The sequence below is a fragment of the Channa argus genome, chromosome 22 (genome assembly GCF_033026475.1).
Source record: "Channa argus isolate prfri chromosome 22, Channa argus male v1.0, whole genome shotgun sequence".
Lineage (NCBI taxonomy): Eukaryota > Metazoa > Chordata > Actinopteri > Anabantiformes > Channidae > Channa > Channa argus.
The window spans coordinates 8,038,230-8,060,688 of NC_090218.1; the positions used below are offsets into that span (position 1 = coordinate 8,038,230).

The 22,459-nt window shown below is 40.6% G+C and overlaps 1 protein-coding gene across 1 annotated transcript in view; it reads right to left on the minus strand.

Annotated features, from left to right (window-relative positions):
* The window catches only part of kctd16b (potassium channel tetramerization domain containing 16b), a 77,518-nt gene that overhangs the window by 12,305 nt on the left and 42,754 nt on the right, over positions 1-22,459 (minus strand). The window lies entirely within an intron of this gene.

Below are 22,459 nucleotides of genomic sequence, written 5' to 3' on the forward strand. Positions count from 1 at the left end.
CAGACATGTGGTAAGGAAGAGCGCAGCGCAAACTTCCGACCCCATGGTCGGTGGGTGGCCGCTCTAACAACTGAGCAACTGCCGCACCTGTCGTTTTAAATTACAGTATAGTGTTTTTTGGTTTTTTTTATGGCATCAATTTATCAGGTCAAACAGCAGGTCAGACAATTAAGGTCTTGGTAAAAGGTCACCATAACAACCCAATGCAAAAAAACATCAAATGTTCACGTTGCAGTACAATAGAGTTTCGACTTTTTTTCTTTCTTTCTTTCTTTTTTTTTTTTTACTACCAAAACACTGGTGACTTTGTTTGATTACCATAATAGTAATTAACACTAAAACCCTAATGGATGTCAGTATTCAATCCCAACGGAGGTTGAAATGATGTGACCATTCAGATTATTGGAGCAAAAACAAAAGGAGAGAGGAGTTTGTTCCTCCGTTGAGAAACCAGACCAATGTGCGGCACCATAGAGAATCAATCTGAAAAGAGGTAGAATGAGACGCTGGCTGTACTCTGTGTGATTTTCTGGGCATATGAGTCTATTTTCTGGTTCAGAGCTGATATCGCTGTTATAAAATGGATTTTATTTTAGCTCAAAAAGCTCAAATGCTCTTTAGGTCCACAAAGCCAGTCTTCTTTTCAGTGCTACCAGAGCCGCTTCCAGTGCTGAAGCATAACCTAATGTCTGCACAGGTTATGTGGAATAAAAAAAAAAAAAATGTGATAATGTGTTTATCCCTACAAGGAGTCGCCTTTTTTCACAGGCCTTTCTCCGTGGAGAGAGGTCACAGGCACAGCAATTAAGAGTTGGCAGTGATTCAGCATCTTTCCCAAGGACACTTCACTTCATGCTGGTCAAGTCAGGAGTCTGGACCTGTTTTACATCTCAGCTGTCTGGTGTTTTCGCTGTGGGGAGAAGCTCGATTGGTCAGATATTGATTTAACTGTCCACGGCCCTGGGAATGAGCTCCGGACAAAGATGTCAGCTGTCAAATGAAATATCAGCAGGTTCAGAATGAAAGAGCCGTGTATTTCTTTGCAGATTCTTAGTTCAAGCTTCATGCGCAAGTTTGGCATAAGAGATTACGAGAACGAAGCATCTCTTTCCTCGTCGTCTTCTCCCCGTTTTTTTTTTTTTTTTCTGGATGCAGCATACAGTAATTAGTTTATCGCACAGTGGCGTGAAATGATGTGTGACTCTTCGTAAACCAGCCAGCATTTTCTCAGACCGTGTGCTTCTGCACATGTTTAGTTTGTTACTGTACAGTGGGTGTGTTTTGGTGAATGAAGATGCCTTTCTGTCCTAAAAGCAGTTTTTACATGCACATTTTGTTCCCTCTCACTCTCTTTGTATCCCACCTCATTTATGTCTATTATCCACCCTCCCACTCCACCCCCCCCAATAGTTTAGGGTCTGTACTTTAAATCTTAGCATGCGTCTCTTTTAAAGCCAGATTAATATAATAATGTATACAGCACACGCCAGCGCATGTCTAATTCACCATATGCTACAGAAACATGCTGGCACCCTTTCCTCAGAGATTAAATGAGGAAAATTGGCACAACTTGCGAGAACAAATGTGCGACCACTGGCACTAGCTTTTATTCGCATTTCATTTCGAATGCTTGCAAAAGTAGAAGTCATAGTAAAAAAACAAACAAAAAAAAAAAAACTGAAAAGTGGATCATTTTCTCAGCTATGGTGGGAGGTTTTGCTCAGTTTCAACATGAAAAAAGTGACCAATTAATGTCTGATGGAGAACAGCAGTGCCCCATCCCCACATGCGCGAGAACTAATTGGACCAATCGGGCTTTGGTTAGCTGTACTGATGCAGGCACAGTGAATCTTTCCCCTTCTGCTGATTACTGATCAGGCCTCCTCTACACATGTTGATAAAGTGGCTATTTCTTAAGCAGACACCAGCCTCTGTTATATATAATAATACTTGTGAAAATGATCACTTTCAGGACGCAAACTAATGATCCTTTTCTGACAAACCACCAGCTCTGTTCCGTCTCTCACAGCTCCCACAGAATGCCAGACCATTGCCGCTCACACCGTTACTGTTTACATTCCCCGCTTCCCTTTAATAGCCTGTTTGTATTATTAAATGTTAGAGAAAAGAATTTCAACGTGCCGACTGCGGCATCTCTACCTTCTGTTGTAGGTAGAAATCTGTGGTTTCATGCATTGTCCCTTTATGGTCTTTCAGAATACACACAATACAACAATATTGTTGCAGTAGTTAGTTTCTTGGGCTGCTTTGGGTTTAGTTAAGTTACCTCCAGGTCTATATACAACTCAATCCTACACTATTTTACCCATAAAATGGAAAAATATACATATACCACTTGATGTTGCCAGCTCCCTTGTACTAATTTCTAATATTCACTTGTGAATTTGACTATTCTGCCTCCAGTGGGCTAACGTGATTCATGACTTTATTCATGAAAGGCTGATTTTAATTTTTTTATTTTTTTTACAGTGTGAAAACCTCTGTGGTTTTTGGTGAGAAAGCAAGCAGCCTGAAACAGCAGAAATGTTGTCACTGGAAATACAGACCACACATAAGGTAGAGCGCTGTGTTAATAAGAAATGAAACGACTAAATTCTACCCGAAGGTGAACTGGTTAGAGAGACAGGAAGGAAAATGTCAGCTTAGAAGTGGTTTTTATGATTTTAAAATAGAACAAAGCAATTTTCCACAGAAGAAAAATCAAACTCATGCCCACTGACAAAGTTTATGTCTGACTTTGGGTGTTAGACGAATGAAAGACATTGAAGCACAAGAGCTGTACGCACTGTGGACATTTGCACAATATGAGATGATGTACACTCGATAGTTACGTATATTGACATATTTGTGGTAATGTAAGTGCACACTGCATATTGCTGCTGACAAACAGAAATATACTGGCACCGTGTCTGCAGATGAATTATCTGAAGATGATGTCAGCACAAACAGGCTGTAATCGGCAAACAGCTGCAAGAGCATTATCACTGCCCACCAGAGTGCTCACTAGCCACTATCTCTGTCCCTCTGTTGCACATATTCAGTCATTATCCATTACACACACACACACACACACACACACACACACACACACACACACACACACACACAGTTAGTAAAGGGACTTCAATCCATCAATCAATTTTTCTGCTGCTTATCTGGAATTCGATCATTCCTCTTCCAAGCATCATTTTCTTGGTCCTCTTGGGGAGGGGGGATTCCGAGGTGTTTCCAGACCAGACGAGATGTATAATCTCTTTAGTATAGTCTAGGTTTCCTAGATGCCTAGCAAAACCTCCAGAGGAATATCGTTTTACGTGCTCATATTCACGCTCATTCGTTTGATCACTACTCGGAGCTCGTAGGTGAGAGGTAGAACATGCGCAGATCGGCTGAAAGCTTAACCACCTCAGCTCCTTCTTCGCCACAGTGGTACTGCTGACCCCACACTAGCTGATCTGTCAAACTCGTGCTCCATTTTACCCCCACTCAGGGCAAACCCTGAGGTACTTTAAACTCCTTGGGGCAGCAACTCACTTCCAACCTGACAGAAGCAATCCCCAATTTTCCAGCAGAGAACTGCGGCCTTAGACTTGGAAAAGCTGACTCTCAACCCAGCCACTTTGCACTCGACTGCAGACGGCCTCGGTGTACGCTGAAGGTCACAGTCTTAAGCCAGCGGTATTACAATCTCTGCTAAAAACTCAGCTGGAATTGGTGACAAGGGACAACACTGACAGAGGTGGTTAAAACGTGTTTGACTTCCTGCCCAATTCTCACTTTGGTTATGTGAAGACCAAAAGCTCCAGCAGTTTACTCCAGAGGACACAGCCTTCTACAAGTCCGCTATATTGTAATTGCCTACAGACTGCACGTTTCCTCCCGGCTGTGGACTCTACACCGGCTTTTTAAAATGAGAGAGTGGGGGGGGAGGGGCCCAAACATAAGGCTTTTCCTATCGCTGTGAAGCGGGATTCATCAGAGGTTGGATTGTTCACCCAATAATAAGGAACATGAGCTGGAGTTTAGACCATTTTAAAACAGGTCAGCTCTTAATGTAATGTACTTATGTACAACTCCAGCATCCACTATGGCCCCAATAACAAACTGCTAGGAAAACCCTCGTCTTTCTGACAGTTTTCACTTAAAAGCTAAGAAATTCTAACCTTGTAAAAGTAGTATTGGCCAAGCTGTACTATTGGATTGCATTCGATTGCACAGGCGTATCAAATAAAGTGACCTATGAGTGTATGCTGACTCCGTTCTGCTTAACCTCATTTTAATTTCACCATCATTTGCAAAAATAATCATTCCTTTTTCATCATTACTGTGTCTCATTTTTATTCTTTTCCTTCTGGTCTCATCTTTGCTCAGTCTCAATCCACTTGTTTCAACTATCCTCAATCAAGCTCCACTCTTTGTCTCCACAATCCTTCATCTGTCCCCTTGTACCCCCTTCTCTCAGCATACCATAGTGTCTTTACAAACTTTTCACTCTGGGTCTTTTTTTTTTTTTCTCACCATTTCCCATCACTTGACCTCTTTCTTTTATTAGTGCCTCTATAGTAGCTGGCCTTTCTATTTTCTATCAGAAGTTGAGGATGGGGGATCAGTAGCATGTCTGCTGAGATGATGGATGCAGCTGGAAGGGATGTCACAGCCTTTTACGGTGACCATTGAGTTTCAGGAAAACGTCGGCCAAATACAATATTAAACCTTAACTTATAAAACATTAATGTCTCCTCCTGTGTACAATGGCCTACAGTACATACAGATTACATGTACTGTACAAACTGGCCAATAGGACCTACAATTTCAAAGGCTTGAATTCAGCAACATGCAGAAAATGTTCAGAAACCTTCCCATTTTCGACATTTGTCCACCAAGCACTGCTTCTGTTTATGTTTACTCTTAATCATGGGAGCCTAAAGACACTGTGCTGCAGGTATTTCCCAGCAGGCTGGCTGGTTCCGAGCACTAATGACAGTGCAGTGTTCAGTTAATTAAGTCACACATCTTGTCTAAGTTAATGTAAATGAAACTCTTAACACTGTCTGCACGCGTGGCTGCTTGCTTGACTGAGCTGTTTGTAACTACACGCAGTCGGAAGAATCCGTGGTTTGCCAAAGTACGAGTTACTTTTTGTTTTTCCCTAAAAGCATTTTCACTATTACTCATCCCTCACTATGAAAGTGCGTTTACTTATAATATAAATATGTTTTGTAAAAAATAAAATAAAATAAAAAAGCCATTTTCTTTGGTGCTTGTATTGATATTGATGTTGTAGTGATGTATTGGGACTATCAGGAACTTTTAGGCTGGCACCTGAAATTAAACATTATTCATTTGAACTCTAAAAAGGCTTGTACCACATCTCTGAATTTAAAAAAAAACCTCCACGACCAAAAAGGATTTTAAGACAAGCGTGAGTGATGGATTCAGGCAGAATCAATCTAGATGTCCAGGATGGATGGTTGGAGTGATGAAAGGATTGACTGAAAAGCAGAGGAATCAAAAGATTAAGAAAGGCTGTTGTTGGCTCTGAAAGGTATACAGACTGATCAATACAACCTTATCGTGGTGTTAAATCCCCTCACATCCTGCCAGAACACTCTGTACTCAGCTTCTTTATCTCTCATTCAATCATGCACCCTTTTTTTTTTTTTTTTTAACTTGATCCATTTTTCTCTTTTAAAACATGCGGCCACATGGTCCATAATTGTTGTTCTTTATTGAGAGGAAACGCAGCACAAGGAAACAGATGCGATGAGCTCTGGAGAGATTTGGTCTGAGAAAATTTTCAATTTCCCCATTTAAGGCAGGGTGTTACCACTCCACCATCTTTCAGTATTGTGAATTTCTCTCTTTGATGCTTTCGCTCTGTGCAGGTGGCTGTGAGATTGCATGCTTATGAGAGTTTAACGTCTCATCCCCACGAACTGTGCGAAAACACCGTGAACTTGAGAACTGCTTTCCCCTCTTTACACTCCACTCTAAGCATCTACTCCATGTTAAGTGCCTCAGTCTGGTGCATCATCTGTAAATGGCTCATCGCAGTTGTCCCATTTCACCTGGAGTATTTCCAGCAGGGGGGATTTAAAGAAAACAGAATAGGACAAGATGTGCAAGAAAAAAAGCTTGGTTGGTGAACCAAAAGGAATAGGATATTCCCTGAGGGGAGGGGGGAGGGAGCTGCATTCTTTAACATAATCTACTGTAAATCTCTTTGTGTTGATGCCCCACTCTCTTTAGAGCTTACACATTTTGCAGCCTCGTGCTTCTGAGTTTTCTCCTACCTCCTTGCCCGTCACCTATTGTTTTACCTTTCTGCAGGCATTTGGTCGAAAGCGGAGACTTTTTCTCTCCGTATGGTCACTTAGTTTTCAGTCACTCCTCTGGCACAGCCCGCAGTGAGATGACACACAAAGGGGAAAGGAAATCAGCTCGGACAAACAATACACATCATGTAAGCAGCTGTAAGCAGTTACACGTGTGTGTGTGTGTGTGTGTGTGTGTGTGTGTGTTATCTTGACTGTTTGGGCAATGTCTCGGTTTAGGCAAATGCGGGTGTAAACAAATTGGTGGGTAGCATTTGTTTCAACCCCAAGCAGGGGCGTATACTGTCGACCAAATATGCCGATGCTAACGTCAGTAAGGACAATGGCAGAGCTCGACTCCCGGTTACAAACCATGGCCCTTCAAAGGCTGTGCAGCCTTGAAGGCAACAGCTTTGAAATAGAGTTGGAATGGGAGCGGGTTTTGGAGAACCACAAGCTCTGGCCAGCTTCCCAGGGGCCTCATTAGGGACCATGCGTGATTTGTGGATGGGCGAAGTTGCGTTCAAACACACAGACACAAGCTGAAAATCGCAAATGTTCTCTCACACGTATGCACGGGAAAAAACACACACATATGCTTTCTCTCTCTCTTTTGCCCAGACACATTTATACATGCAGGCGCACAGCAGGGGGGCAACAAAGAGCCTTAGAACATGACATGAGTGCAAAAGTAATTGGCGGTAAAGCGATGTGTCAGGCTACAGCCATCACGCACAGAGCAAAAACCAGTTTAGACAGAAAGAAAAAGAAAGAACCGATGGTGTCACTTGAAGAAACAACTTGGACAGTTTATTTATTGCAAAATGCCAAAGGAGCTAAGTGAAATCTAAGTTTTTTTTTTTGTTTGTTTGTTTTTTAGTTTGCTATTTGTGCTGTTAGTTTATTAGCTTAGTTAATTAATTTCATGTATGTGTGTGTGTGTGTGTGTGCGGGTGGGTGGCTGGGTATACGTCTGTGTGAGCCACAGCAAGTTTTCGGAGCGTTTCCAGAATTGATCTCACGCCAAGTGTCATTAAGCCACTAGTCTTTTCACGCAGCTGGCGAGTGTGAGCGCGTCTGTTTATGCATTATGCCTGCTCGTGCGCGCGCATGCGTGTGTGGGTGTGTGCGTATGCGCGCTGTCGGCAGGCTGCGTGTCCGACACCCTACATTTAGCTCGTCCACAGCTTACTGATGGACGTCCACATGGTGCCTCTCAGTGTCTGCTTCATACGCCCATCACAATGAGGGAGTTAGGGTTGTTTTTTTTAATAGGCAGACCTCTGCATACAGTGGACATACAACCTACTGCTAATGCAGAACAAGTACGTAAGAAAGATATTAATGTTAATGATAAAACAAAGAGACAACCACATGTTTATCCTACACTACCACACCCGCTTTCCTATATACAATAAAATTAAGTAATTATCATGTAATTTAAATATTTGTTTGAGTTCAATTCACTCAGCATACTAATGCATGAGTGTACAAAGATAAAATTTAACCTGCATAATCAACTGCTCCCCCCTGCATATTATCCCTGTCACTCTTCACTTACATACAACGTAAAAGACAGCAGTGTTGTGGGATTCCATAAAAGTAAACTGAAACACTCATCGTGTCGTTTTAAATCACTAAAGAGTTTGTGTAAAACAAAAATGTCTGAAAGCTAAATGTTAAAAATACAAGTGATACATTAATTCAATCTGCCACTTTCAAAGCTATTGGTTGGACATGAACTGTGTGCTATTGAGAATAAGGCAGCACAGAAGTATTTTCGGCTTCAGGGCATCACACATACTTGTTTGTCAGTTACCGTTCAGTAACATAAAGAAATTGTACAATGAGGGGGGGGATCTTTATTCCTCTCCCCCTCCACCAGTAGTAAGAGCATTTACCATAAGTCATACTGCAACATACGCTGAGGGAGGCAGACAAGCAAAACAGCATTTACATAGTTTTGTCTTTCTTTTTTTTATCAGGTGCAAGCTAAGAACGATCCACTAAAAGTGCTGAGTTCGACATTTGTGTTATCATCAACTAACACCATATAGAGAGTAAAACCAACAACTAACTGCATCTTCTTTATAAGTTGTTTTCACTTTTTAGTCTATGTTGTGTGAAAAAGGTCCATTTTCTCTAATACTATTATTTCAATGTATGCAGGTAATACACGTCATTTAACGGCTGAGCTTTGGCTGAGCTTTGTGAAATGCAATACGTCTTTACATAAAAAGAATTACTGCACTGCATGTCACATACACTATATTGCCAAAAGTATTCGCTCACCCATCAGAATAAATGAATTCAGGTGCACAAAGCAAGGTCCATACAGACATGGATGAGTGAGTTTGGTGTGGAAGAACTTGACTGGCCTGCACAGAGTCCTGACCTCAACCCGATAGAACAGCTTTGGGACAAATTAGAGCGAAGACTGGGAGCACTGTGTATTATGTATTTCATAAACACACTCCTAAACCTCGTGGAAAGCCTTCCCAGAAGAGTTGAAGCTGTTAGAGCTGCACAGGGTGGGCCGACGACATATTAAACCCTATGGATTAAGAATGGGATGTCACTGAAGTTCATATGGGTCTGAAAGCAGGTGAGCGAATACTTTTGGCAATTTGGTGTATCATTAAAACTTTCTATCATTATCATTTTGTCATTGGAAAGTAATGTATTATTATTATTATTATTATTCTGTTTCATCACTTTGTCTGTGTTACTAATGTGTTTACAGATGAAAAGCTCAACAGCCACTCGTATCATTTTTCTATGTGTGTAAAAGAAAAGGCTGAGCCGAGCTAAGGCCCATCGAGAGATTGTAGCATGATCGAACGTGAATGAATGCCAGGTGTTGGCGAGTGTGTTTTCCTGCGTGCTTGAAGGATTCACCAGATGTCACCTCCCTTTAGCAATACGTGTAGCCCAAAGAGGACAACACAGGGACTGAAAATCTCTCTGAATCACTCCCTCCTTCTTTTTTTTTTTTTTTTTTTCCTTTTAGTTTTACGCTCTGTTAACCATACGTTGCTTGTCGAGTTGGATTGGATTTTGAGGCCTTGATTCCAAACGCACCCCTCTCCCTCTCCCTCTCCCCTTTCGCTCCCTCTTCAGCCGTCCAGCTGTCTGTGTGAGATATACCACATCCCTAATCTTCTAATTGGTAGGTAGTCTCGGCCATTACCTGAGCGATGACAGGGTGGAATCGATAAAAGGCACAATGCTAAACGATGTGCCCCGCTGTTTCTCTCCTTTTCTGTATTTCTCGCTGCCTACTTCTCAGTTTCTGCCTGTTTTGCTCTCTCTAGCACCCACTCTGAGTAAATTCCCAGTATCCAAGGCAACTGACATTCAATCTCGGCACAGCAGTGAAATAAGCACCCCTTTAATTTATCTTTATTACAGCCTCGTTGTTCTTTTCTTCCTCTACTTTCTATATTTCATGCACATCACCTCAATAAACTCTGCAAAGTGTCTCTCCGTTCTTCATCGGCTTGGAAGTAATCAATGAAAACCTACTTTTCGATCATTGTCGCCAATTTAGCCCCAGTAGCCATCACCTTTCTCAAATAATGCATTATTCGCTGTCGCCCCATGACACAGATCGGCCTACTTGACGAACAGTCCTTAAATGGACTTTGATGACAGATGTAAATGAAGGGAACATCATGCTGGAGTAATAGATAAGCATATTAATTTTTAGAAACCAGAGATGGAAAGAGCCATAAAAAGAAAAAGATTTTTTTAGAGTTGCTCATCATCACAAGCCAATGACTATCGCCGTCATCATCATCACCAGATAGTTTAGCAGCATTAATTTGGAGGCAAACAAAAACATACTCGGTGTAGCACCTCGCTGTGCACCTCGCTAAGCATTCATCTATCTTTCTTTTCAATGCAACATTTTACACACACCATTTGAATAAAGGTACATTCATTCCGGGCTGTGTGAAAAGACTGCACTTCGTGGACCATTGTCAGCACCACGAATAAGCGCATGCATACAGAACAGAAAATGAAAAATTCCCCGGGGAGAATTGTGTAAGGTTGAAAATCTTATTTGAAGCCTGCAGTGAGTGGTCCCACCAGATTATTCTCCAAAGCAGAGCCAGAAAATGGTGACTATCAGTGATTTCTAGCACAAGGCAGAACTTCATAAAGCCCTGTCATGGTCGACCAAATACCAGTAAACAAACAAATAATAAAAAAGATGATGGATGTTCTCATTTATAAAAAGAAAATGAAAAAAAAAAGTTCACACTGAAAGAAAAAAGAACAGAGGAAGGGAGACATTCATAAAGTTTACAACATGCTTTCATCCTACGGTCAATATCTGTCAATCTCGATATGTTTGACGTCCTGTGCAAACAGTTTGTGGTCGGTAACTTCTGACACTTTGTCTTCTATATTTGTATTTGATTCACTGTTGTTTAAATTAAATTCTTTTTAAAAAATGACATAAATAATGTGCAAAATAAATAGAAGTGGACAAACTGGAGCCTCTGTGGCCACGAACCTGAAACCGTTTTGTGGTTTCACTCCCTATCAGTCTCCTGGTATGAAACAACCTGAACCCTTCGTTACAGATTGTTCCCCATCTGCTGGGGAAATAAACAGCCCTGGGTGAAATCAAATGTCCACGATTCCCACATTTAAGAACAGCGAGAGAAACAGACAGAGACATCCTAATAGAAAACAGAGGAGACTAATATTCCTCCGATGTTACACTTTTAGCCTTCCTCTAAATCACCAGGATTACAGTTGGACCACGTGTAGTAAGCCAAGAATAGAGGCTCCTTTATTTAGAACAGGCTGCTGAAACTCCTACTTGCATGTTGTCTTCTAATTGGGACATTTTCTAAGCTTCAGCCTGGTAATCGGTGAATATTCCTGAAATGCTCTCGCTGGTCTCCAAACCAATTAAAATACAGCTCGCAAAACGGCCTTGGAGGGCTCCTTAGGTAGCATCGCCTTTGCTCGACAGGCTCCTTGTTGAAATCTGTCTGGCAGGGCAGGAGGTATTTACATATCAAGTGCGGACACAGATATCATTATGCTGAAATACTGTGCCGGTACTTCTGTATTAAAGGTGGAGGACGGGGTGTTAATCACAAGCGCTAGATCAGCTCAGGCTCACTCTCTACTACTTGTGACCTACAAAGGCCCTACCTCCAGTTTCAAAGCAATGCCACTTTTAGACTGCGGCACACGGGGGATTTTAGCAGCAGAAGCACGTCAGATTTTTATTAGCATCAGTGTTACGAACATGCCGACAGAATGTGATGCTCAGTCATTAAAGCTTGTGTTAATTGAGCTCTAATCTCACTGTCAAAACTTAACGGTGGATAAATGCTGCTCTGGGTGAGGTGACAGGTACACTGTCATTCTGCTTTTCTACTCGGCATTTGTTTTATAAGTCATGTCTGAAGCTGTGTAACATGCAATATTTAATATTTAATTTAATCTTTACTTTTAGCTTTACGCACTCCACAGTTTCTATCTTTTGCATTGTACTTGGAATAGTACGATAGTTCTACATTTTTTTTTGGGGGGGGGGGGGGGGGGGAGGCTTAACCTCTGTCTTGTTAAGATGGATTAGTCTTACTGTAAGATCTTGGCATTACATACAGACTGGAAGCCAGCTGTGTGTAGTGTATCTCAGCACAAAGACTGGAAGCGGGACCATTTCTGGACATTCTGGTGGGATGTCCGATGTTTAAGGAGCGTGTAAAAAGAAAATAATAAAAAAAATGCATCTAATGACTCAATAATTAACTTTAACATGTAAAATTCAAAAAAGACTCTCTAGTGTAAGATCTTACTTGTAAGACCTATTGTAAGATTTATACTTATTAAAGACTGTAAGACCTATACTTATTGCTTGATGAGTGGCACCAGGTGTGTTAAACTGGGCTTGCACTTGCAACAAAAGCAATAGGATTAAAACCGCATCACAAATGTGAAAATGTCCTGAAACTGGAGAGGGATATAAAAATAAAGAGTTTAGAGGTACCAGCACTAACTGTGACACCCATAATCCAGAAATGGAAAGAAACATACTAAAATTCTTCTAAAACGTGTAAGACCAAGAAAAATTACTGAAAGAGGTGGTAGAAAACTTGCTCGAGAACTGCGTAAGAATCCAAAGCAATGAGCAGAGGACCTCTCATAGTCCTTAGAGGTCATTGGAACAAAAGTCCAAGTCAAGCATAGTCTGCAAGAGTCCGTACTGTTTGGGAGAAAAGCAGGTACGAAGCCATTTCTTCAAAACAGAGGGCAGCACACCTGAAGGAGCATGTGAACAAACTAAATGAGTTATGGAACAAGATGATGTGGTCTGATGAGAACAAAGTGGAATTATTTGGTCCCAAATTTGCACCGAAATGTTTGGTGAGGGGAAAAAAAACCCCTTGCCCATGAGGAAAGAAACGCCATTCCCAAAGTAAAACATGGTGGAGGCTCATTGATGATTTTGGGGGAGGGTGTATTTTTGTATCTGGCACTAAGGTTCTGCATAAAGAGGAATGAAGAATGAGTGCAGCCCAATATCAGAAGATCTTGAGTCAAAGACTCCTACCATAAGTCCAAATGGTAAAACAAAGAGGCTGTAGGTCCTTCAATAAGACAATTATCTACAGCATAACCCAGACGTTTTGAACGTTTACCATGGCCGTCTCAGTCTTCAGACTTTAGTATTATTGAAGACGTGTGGACAGATTTGAAGACGGCTGTACGTGGCAGACAACCAAGCAATCTGTTAGACTTGGAACAATTACGCCATCGAGAATGGGCTAAAATTACACCTGAAAGGATCCTTTAATTAAACAACTTACTGTGCACTCTGAGTCCTACACCAAGGAAGAGGGTGTCAGCGTGAGTCTTTTGTAACAGGAAGGTGTGGACAGGATTCATACAGACACTCATTAACCTTAGACTGAACAAAATGCCAAACTAAAAGCAGCACAAAGATGCATTCAACTGCTAATTATCACACACACACACACAAAAAAAAATAGATTAATCACTTTGTTTAAACCTGCTCTAAAGTATAGTGTATTTTTTTAAACCACGTGTCCCCATGATAAGTTGGACTGGTGTGGCTCACGTACTGTAATAACCTAATGTGTCCATGGAACATATAATCTGGTTACTAGTATTTCTTGTGTAGCAGTGTGAGCAAATGAAGCATGAGTGTGGAAAAGTGGAAAAACTGCAGGCTATGTGAGAGTCAGCCTCCAGCGGCGTCCTAGCACGGTGTCTGTCTTCTGTCTGCTGCTTGGTGCAGTGGTGCTTTTAAACAATGTAAGGGTGTGGATGGGATTACCAGTCTTAAAAAAAAAAAAAAAGGCAATTAATAGGAAAAGGGTTAATTCAACTCGTCTTTGTTCAACTCCACTGAATAAAATGTTCCAAAACAAAGTCTCCCCATACTGTAGCAGGGAAGTTGACCCGATTGATACGATTGCTCAGAATCCCATAGACTGCAACTCGTCAACAAGATGCAGGCTGTTGTTTTCCAAATGCGCATTTTAGTTCTCCTTATTCCAAAAGACTCACATTTCTTTTGCACATTTCAATACTTCATCAGTAATAGATTCTGCGGCATGATTGCAAAAAGCCCCAACCTGGACCAGGCATTAGGGGGGAAGGGATTTGAATGTCACTATGTAGAATATGTAAACAGGCGAGCACTGCTGTCTGCACATCGCCAGGCCTTCTAGGCTGATGGATGAAATGGCTTACAGAGGACACAAGCACTGTGACATTGATGGACAGGATGATATTGCCTCCCTAATCTTGCCTCCTCTCAGTCTCACACACGCATTCCTCCTTGTTCCTCTCACCTCTCCCTCTCCCACTTTATTTCTTGTTTTCTCAGTTTTGCTCTGACTCATCTCTGCTCTCCCTCATTTATCTTTTCTTCCTTTTATTATCTCTCACTTATTCATCTCTCATCTTATCATGAGTGGGGGGGGGGGGGGGGGGGGTTGTCTCGCTTTGTTTTCCGACCGTTCCCTTGCCCCATTTCTCCCTCCAGGTCTGCTCTGTCTGTCCTTCTATGCACACAGCAAAACCGCGCTGATTCCTATAATCATTTCACAAGATCAAACAACCACTACTTTGTGTGAAGGACACAGGGGGAAAACGTTGGCCAGCAGACCCCAACAAGATTCACACAAACACCTACACACACAAATAAATAAATAAAAAAAAGGATATTTCTTCTTTATACAAAAGAACAATTATGCGTTATCTCATCTGTTGTTGTTTTTTTTTCATCTTAGTTGTCTTAGCTGAAAGTGCTTCTGTATTTTTATTTCAATGACACATAAGCATGAAACAGTGTAACTCATATATTTAGGTGAGAATCTGTGAGTTCTGTACGATATTAAAGCAAAAATAACGTTGTTTTTAATGAGTAATTATTTGATAATTAAATTAACATACTGTTACATTTAACAGCACGTAATGATAAGTTTGCTCATTGTTGTGACTAAGCTACAGATAATTATCAGCTGACTGAGATTTTTGGCTTGTTTCCAGCTGCAGTTGTTTTCAAGAAAAAAAACAGATTTTTAACAAACCTACTAAAGAGCAACGAGATAAAATCTGTGATTAGCTGGTGAACGTAGCAGAGCATTTACCAGCTGAAAAAGAGATTTTCCTCTGGAGTCGAAATGGCAGCTAAAGGGAAATGACTTCATGAAGCTACAATAAGCTCCATAAGGACGTTTGCCTTTATGATGGCATAGTATGTCAGAATTTCCAGAGAAAAAAAACTGAAAAAAAAAAAAAGCATAAAATGCACATCATTGCGTGTTTGTGTCAGGATTCAGCAGCACAAGAACATACAGTAGGCGACTGGCGCTTTCCAACTGTTACCTTTAATAATTAGAGCAGTTTGTTTCATCTGTCTTTATCTTGTTGCCATCTGCTTCTTTCTTTAGGGTTTCTTTTATTGATATGTCAACTTCTCCACCCCTGCCAAGTGCAGCAAAACGTTATTGTTGTTTGGATCAGGTTGCTTTTTACTTTTCAGTAGATTTTGCAATGAGTATTTAGGTCAAATTGAAAATGTGCATTTAAAAAAAAAAAAAAAAAAAAACTCAGGAGCTACTACTTCACATGTCATCACGCCATTCTTTGGCCCTTACCAGCTGTTATCATCACCGTATTCTCGGTCCAGTAGATACTGTATGTGCTCGTTGTGCTAGTGAGCTCAGTAGGTCAATATCATACAATATTATGTGGTTTTGGCATAAAAATACCTGCTATTGTTTCGTTCTCTTCGGGGAAACAATAGTGACTAAAGGAAAAGCATTGACTCACGATAACAAATGATACAAAAGCTAGCGTCTCCCTGGCAACACTTTCAATTACGTCACCAAATGCATCTCTAGTACAGGTGTTATGTGACGCCAATTTCCAACGCGCCTCACTCATAATAACTACAGCAGTAGGTGACCTGCCAAAACGTAACAATGGGTGATGATGACAGATACTTGCCATTCAGTGGAATAATAACACTTGAATCCACTGCCAAGAGAGAAGAGCTCAACAAGTAGCTGATGAGATTTTGTTGGTTTAACTCCATTGTTTACTTGCATCTTTGTGTTCCATTGACATCCTAGTACAGCCGGCAGCCTCCCAGCAATGAGGTGTGCGGGCTGAATGCAGCTTTGGTCCGTTTCTGCCGTGAAGCACCTCGTCTGCTCTGACTTCCTAGCTGTTGCTTCTCTGCCAGCTTGACTCTCTGCCAGACGATTAACCTGCATGGACTTGCTGTCACTTGTCTCTCCTCATGCCAGGAAGGAGCATTTTTCTTTCAAAGAAGAAAAACCCTGCATTGTGGGATGCAATAAAATAAATACACGCAGACCAAGGCCTAATCTTTTTTGGCAGCTTGCTTTTTTTTCCCATTTGTGTCATTTTCTCTGTCACCCACAAATTTGATCCAAAACATATCTGTCCTCGTCTTTTACTGCAGGGAATAATGTTTTCCCATGGTGATGCTTTTGTGTTTGCTTCTTGTTTCATCTTTTAACTCTGCCCTCATTCTCTGTGTGACCTGGTTGTGCAGACAATGGGAGTATTACAGTCAGCATGGGTTTGGAGAAGTGGAAAATAGCACAGCGCTCTCATACGACTTGGCCGTAGCCTGAGGTTTGATTACAGCAATCAATCGAGAGAGAGAGACAGAGAGAGAGAGAGTGTGTCCATGTGTACATATGGGGGACTGGGGGTCGGACAGAGCAGAACAGACAATCACAGAGGACTCTCAAATACACTCCACTCCACTCTTGTGCTCATCTGAAGAACATGTGGGACGAATATCAAAAAGAACATTGGATTCTCCATAAAAGAACAACAAGAACACATTATATCCCTGCCGGACTACAGTTTGATTCCCTGACTTACTGTGCCGCTTCGTCTAGGGTCGGTCAGCGTGGGCACTACGGTTTGACGTTAACACGCTCCAGTGCTCTCTGTCGACACAACATTGGTTCCCAGTGATGCACTACTGCCTTACAATAACAGCTCCAGTGTGGAACACAGATCAGGTAAAACGCTCAGGAAGTCAAGTCATCCTGTGCACAGTGTCCACATGTGAGTGTGTGTGGTTCTTTTTTTAGGGGAAAGCGTGAATAAAAGATGGATGTACACTTCAGAATGTTTTTCCGAATTATAATTTCACAATTCATATTCACCCCTTACATCTCTTTAACAACTGGCAGACTCCAGTTTACAGGGCTGCATATCAATTGGGGTATTACACAACACTTTCTTCAAAGGGTATCCTTAGCTATCCACACAGTCAGACGAAATTAAAACGAAAGACTTCTTTGAAATGCGCACATTTGACCAAATGACTTTGTGGGGCGTAATGATGCAACCTGAGTTTGAGAGGTGAAAAGATGTCAGTCTTTCGGGAATCCGAATGACTGGCTAATGATCTCAGGGACGGAGAGATTGATCCAGTCTTATGTCACTGTAAAGACAGCGTATAGACTATAACCTGAACAACTCGGATTGCGCTCCGTGAATAACTGGCAGCAAATGTTGGACAATTTCTCCTACTGACTTCAGAGACAATTTTGAGATGTCAGTGGAAACTTTAGAAACCAGTCACAAAGTGTACATCAAGCTCTTACATAATTTCACAGTTGCTGATGAAGCAAGTGATGGGGTTTTCACATCAAACAGCTGCATCCACAGGGATACAGATTCAGTCTCTAACCACAAATGTTATCCTAAGATATCAATCTATTTATAGATGCGCAGGACTGGTTATGCTAATTACATAGACTTTCCTGCGGTAACGGGATCCCCGAAAATCAACATCGGATTGCAGCATCTGCCAGTTGATTTGGCATTCAACTAAAGCAAAAAGAGTAAATGAGTAAAAATGCAAATAAACGTTTGATAATGTAGCCCGGCATGCAAATGGTGGAAAAAAAACAAAAGAGGATTAACAAAAATAATTTTAAAAAAAAGGACCCACTTCACCTCCTTGGTGTTTTTCCAGCCTTTTTGTTACAAAGATCCCTTATTCAAACCGATGCTTTTTGCTCCTGTCAATCAAAATGAGCAAATAATCTACAGTGTGCAACTGTTTGTGTGGAAATATGCTCTGCAAGTTATGTTAAGGTGGAGAAGAGGCGTCGATGCCTGATGCGACACAAACTCACAGAGCAGCAGTGGCAGCAGTGCAGAACTGTTCTCTTTTAAAGGTTTTTCAGCAACAATTTCTAACCAATCAGAGACGTTGACTTGAGAAGGTAACTTGCACAGCGTTGGAACAATTTTATGCCTCATGCTACAGTAACCTGATTCTAGAAATTACACATAGCAGCTGCAGAGGTATTGTCATAGACATGTTATGACAATACCATAGTAATATTAGTATGTGATGAATCAATAATCACATTGTGTCACATAATATTAGCTTTAAAAGTACTTGTATCAAAAATGGTTATTGTTCGTAGCTCTGCCATAATCGGTCTTCTGTTGGATTTTATGTTGGTGAAACTGGCGAAGTACTATGAGCTGAAGAAAATGATTGTGTCACTGAGTCAGTCATTTACATGAATCTACACAGCAAATGTTGCACACTGCTAATTGCCTTGTTTGGCCGTGACTGGATGCTGCATCCAGCTTATGTAGCATTATTTTGGATTTATTTGAAATGGAAATTGCTTTAGAGTTCAAGGGCTCAATTTAACATCAAAGACATGTCCAAAGTGCTCACTTTAGAGAAAGATAAAGGTGTATGCGATGCAGCTTTCCATTTTTCCAGTTATCACAACCTTTAATTAGATCCTTAGCATCAGCAAAAGTAAGTGGCCTGCGTCTCCCACATTGGTACCTCCATCTATTCGCTGCCATAGTGCCTGCTACCTTCTCCTTCACCCTAACTACCTTCGAACTAGCCAGCTGTTCGTATTTCGCATTTGCATAACTGCTTTGCAAACACCATCATAACATGAATAATTGATGCACAAAGCTAAAAAATAAAATGCTCCAAGTGAATAGAAGTGAAATGCATGCAAACACCTTCGGGATGTCTTCTCGGAGTGTATTTATGCAGATATTACAACACATTTTGAATCATGTAAACAAATATAAAAAATGACAGCACTTCTTCAGCCTTGTGCGTCACATTTGACCTGCTCAGATTATAGTCATGAAGAACACATAACATAACCTGTTGGATGCATGATGTTTTTAAATCATTGTAAATTTGCTGCATTGAAAACTAAGATGTGCTTGATTTCATCACTTTCACCACCCACTACCTTCTCTTTGAACCTCTCAGCCAGTGACTGACATAAAGGAGGCCATCACTGATTTTGAAGTTGCTTCTTTTGGTTGTAATTTGGCTACTACGTGTAAATAAATGCCAGTGAACTACCCTGTATTCAGATATCTCTCTACTTCTATCTGAAAAAATGCCTCCAGATGACATCACTTGAAAGGATCCTTAATTTCATATTAAGTTTGTTCAACCTGCTTTCCTAGAGCTCCTCCTGATGACATCATCTGAACTCCTAATGATGAAAAACTCCTCCAGGTGACTTCAGCAAGAAGCTGAGAAATATTTTGACGTAGACTAGTCAGAGGAAAGTTTAAAAGCATAAATGTAAATTTACACCCCAAACTAGCCATAGAAAGCATTTTGAAATTTGCTGAAATCGCCCTTTAACAAGTCTCATACTGTGTGAATAGATTGTGAAGCCAGTTTCACAACAAGTGTCAGTTTAAACTTAATATTTCATGGCTTGTAAAGGAAAACCAAAAACCACCAAAACAAATCGAATTAAATGTAAAATGATTTAGATTCACCACACAACCGTGATCAAACAACCAGAGAAAGCTCTTCTTCACTAATTGTATCTTAACCACCGTCCTTCTGTTAACTCGTCTGTCGTGCTCCATCCCCACTCTTCTCCATCACTCTAAGCCTATGCATCACCTATTCCTGAATCCCGCACTGCAATGGATTATTTACTCAGAGGGAACACTATAAATCATGTCATCCTGACCTGCGTGTGATGGCCGGTGAAGGGGAGCGCGAGAAAAATGAAAGCATGTGTGAAAAAAGAAATTCCTCCTTCTAGAGCAGTGTGACAACCAGACCTGTTCCTCCAGAGAAAAGCCTGACTGAAAAGTGTAAAAAGGCCAAATATGAAAATCTTACTTTTTGGAATAGTGGCTGAAATACAATATATAACACATGCAGTATAATATAGTAATGTTGTTTTGTACGGAACAATGAAGCATAGAATAAAATCAAATATAAATGTGCTCACTGCAGATAAAAAGCACGTTTCCTACACTTTTTACTTCTCCTTTTGTTTCATGCAGAATGAACAATTCCCAGTGCATAAAGACCCTACTTCCTGATTGTTCCTATCAAGTCTACATATTTCCACCAATATTCAGTGCCGTTTAAAGGCTAGATCCTGTAAAAGGAAGTGACTGTGACAAGTTGAAAATGTTTATGCATCCAGGGAAAGGTTTTTAAAACTTTGGAACAAGTGCACTAGAGATGTCATACCGTGAGCCAGGCGGCGGCTGATGACAGTGAAGCTTCCATCCTATTTGTGTCACGCACTCTGGGATTTTTGTCATTTCAGTGGCAGTGTCACTGTGGCCACAGAAGGGCCAGCAGAACTGAGATAACTTAGAGCCTTCTCTTCTCACCTGTCCGCACAGACAAAGATGGTGATGCAGACTGAGAGAAGGAGAGAGAGAGAAGGTGCGAAATGGGGGAAAAAGAAGGCAGAGGCCAAGGTAAGGTGTCTTTCAAAGGGTGTCGAAGATACAAGGACATACGCTGAGAAAGCTATGGAGACGAGAATGACTTCGTGAGCCAAATGAGAACATTGCCATATATATAATTGCAGCCATTACCATTATTAGTTCTGCACTCAGATTCACTTGGCTCTCCCTCTGCCTGCACTCTTGCCAGCCTGCACGATGCCCCTAAAATAGCCCTGTGTTTTAAATTATGCATGGTGATAGAAATAGACAAATTTGCAGCAGGACAATTTCCTTTTTCTCTCACTGGCATATTTGCGCTTTACATAGTTGGAAAACAATGGAGTCTTCTTCTGTGGAACAATCATTTTATCCAAACAAAACAACCTATTTGAAATATTTTTATTTCCCATTTGGTGCCATTATAAGGTCCTCATTAGAATTCATAAGGTGTTGGAGTGGATACACCCCAGAGTGCACACTTTTGATTTATTGCAGGTATAGGAGGCCAGCGCTTCCTTCCTGCTTGGGTGGGCTTTGTGAAATGGAGTGAAAAACAAATTAGTGCAGAGTAGTGATTAAATTTGTCCGAATGATGTGAGGAGTGTTTGATACAGCTCATCTTTCCAACACTATTTACATGTGTGTTTTGTTTTATTAGACTGAATAGTCTCTTACAGGTTTAATCCCCAGTAGTAATTATACCTCTGTGTAATTTTCTTTCATTCTTTGTCTAAATATGTGTAATAGGTAGCATATAAAGGGCATCTACAAAGAGCTTATTATAGCTTAGTAGGCTATAAAATGCAGCTCCCTTATATATAAATATATATATAAATAAATGCATTGTAGTCTCACTAAATGTGCACATCCAGCACAGGTAAGTAAGAACAGCTGTGGCATTTTTGGGCGAGTCAAAGATGCATTCTTTGATTTCTTTTCTTTTTCTTTTTTCAGATACTTGGTGGCAGCGCAAACATGCTTTAAACACAACAATGAAATTCGATCTCTTTGTAAAGTTGACGCGACCAACTTGTTAACAAACAGTAGCCTATTTATATATTCATAAAATGTCCAGCAATATTCACTTGTGGGCTTGTGTGCCCGCACAAATAATGAATGATAGTCCTGTACTAGCTGCTAATAAGACGAGTTTGGTGATAGCATGTTTGAATAATTAAAATACAATTAATCTTTAACTTTATTTAAAAACAATTTGGATCTGGTCATAAATTAACCTTTCAAGCTGAATTATTACCATATATACAGTCTTTTGGTCCAGAATAGTATGTTAAAATATTGTGCTAACAAACACAAGCACATCCCAATATAATAACCTGTTGAATAATTTATGCCAGTTTTGAACTACTAAAACAGGTAAATTTGAAAATGGTGTTACCAAAAAAAAAAAAAAAAAAAAAAAAAAAAAAAAAGAGCGAGAGAGAGTCTTTTACCATGTTTGGAATAATCTTGTAAAATAAGCTTTGGGGGGATCTGACATTGCTAAACTGAAATCTTACAATGTTGTTTACTGTTCAGAGCTGTGCATGTTGTGTTTTTGGTGCTAAGCTTGAAAAGTGAGCGTCCCTGGAGACAATGTGAACATTTTGCATCTAACATTCTGTGAACTCACCGTTCTGCAAGGCCGTTGCAGCTGTGTTTGTCAGTGTATTTTTTTTTTTTTCAGGAAATAATGATGATATTGGATAAGGCTAGAGCTAAGCAGCAAGATGGACCAATATTCTTTATGCGCTAATTTAAAAACAGTCACTCGGAGGATGTTCCTAAAAAAAGAGCAGGGTACAGTATGTATGTTTTTGTTTATATTGTGGGGGTTTTTTTTATTTCCCAAGCCT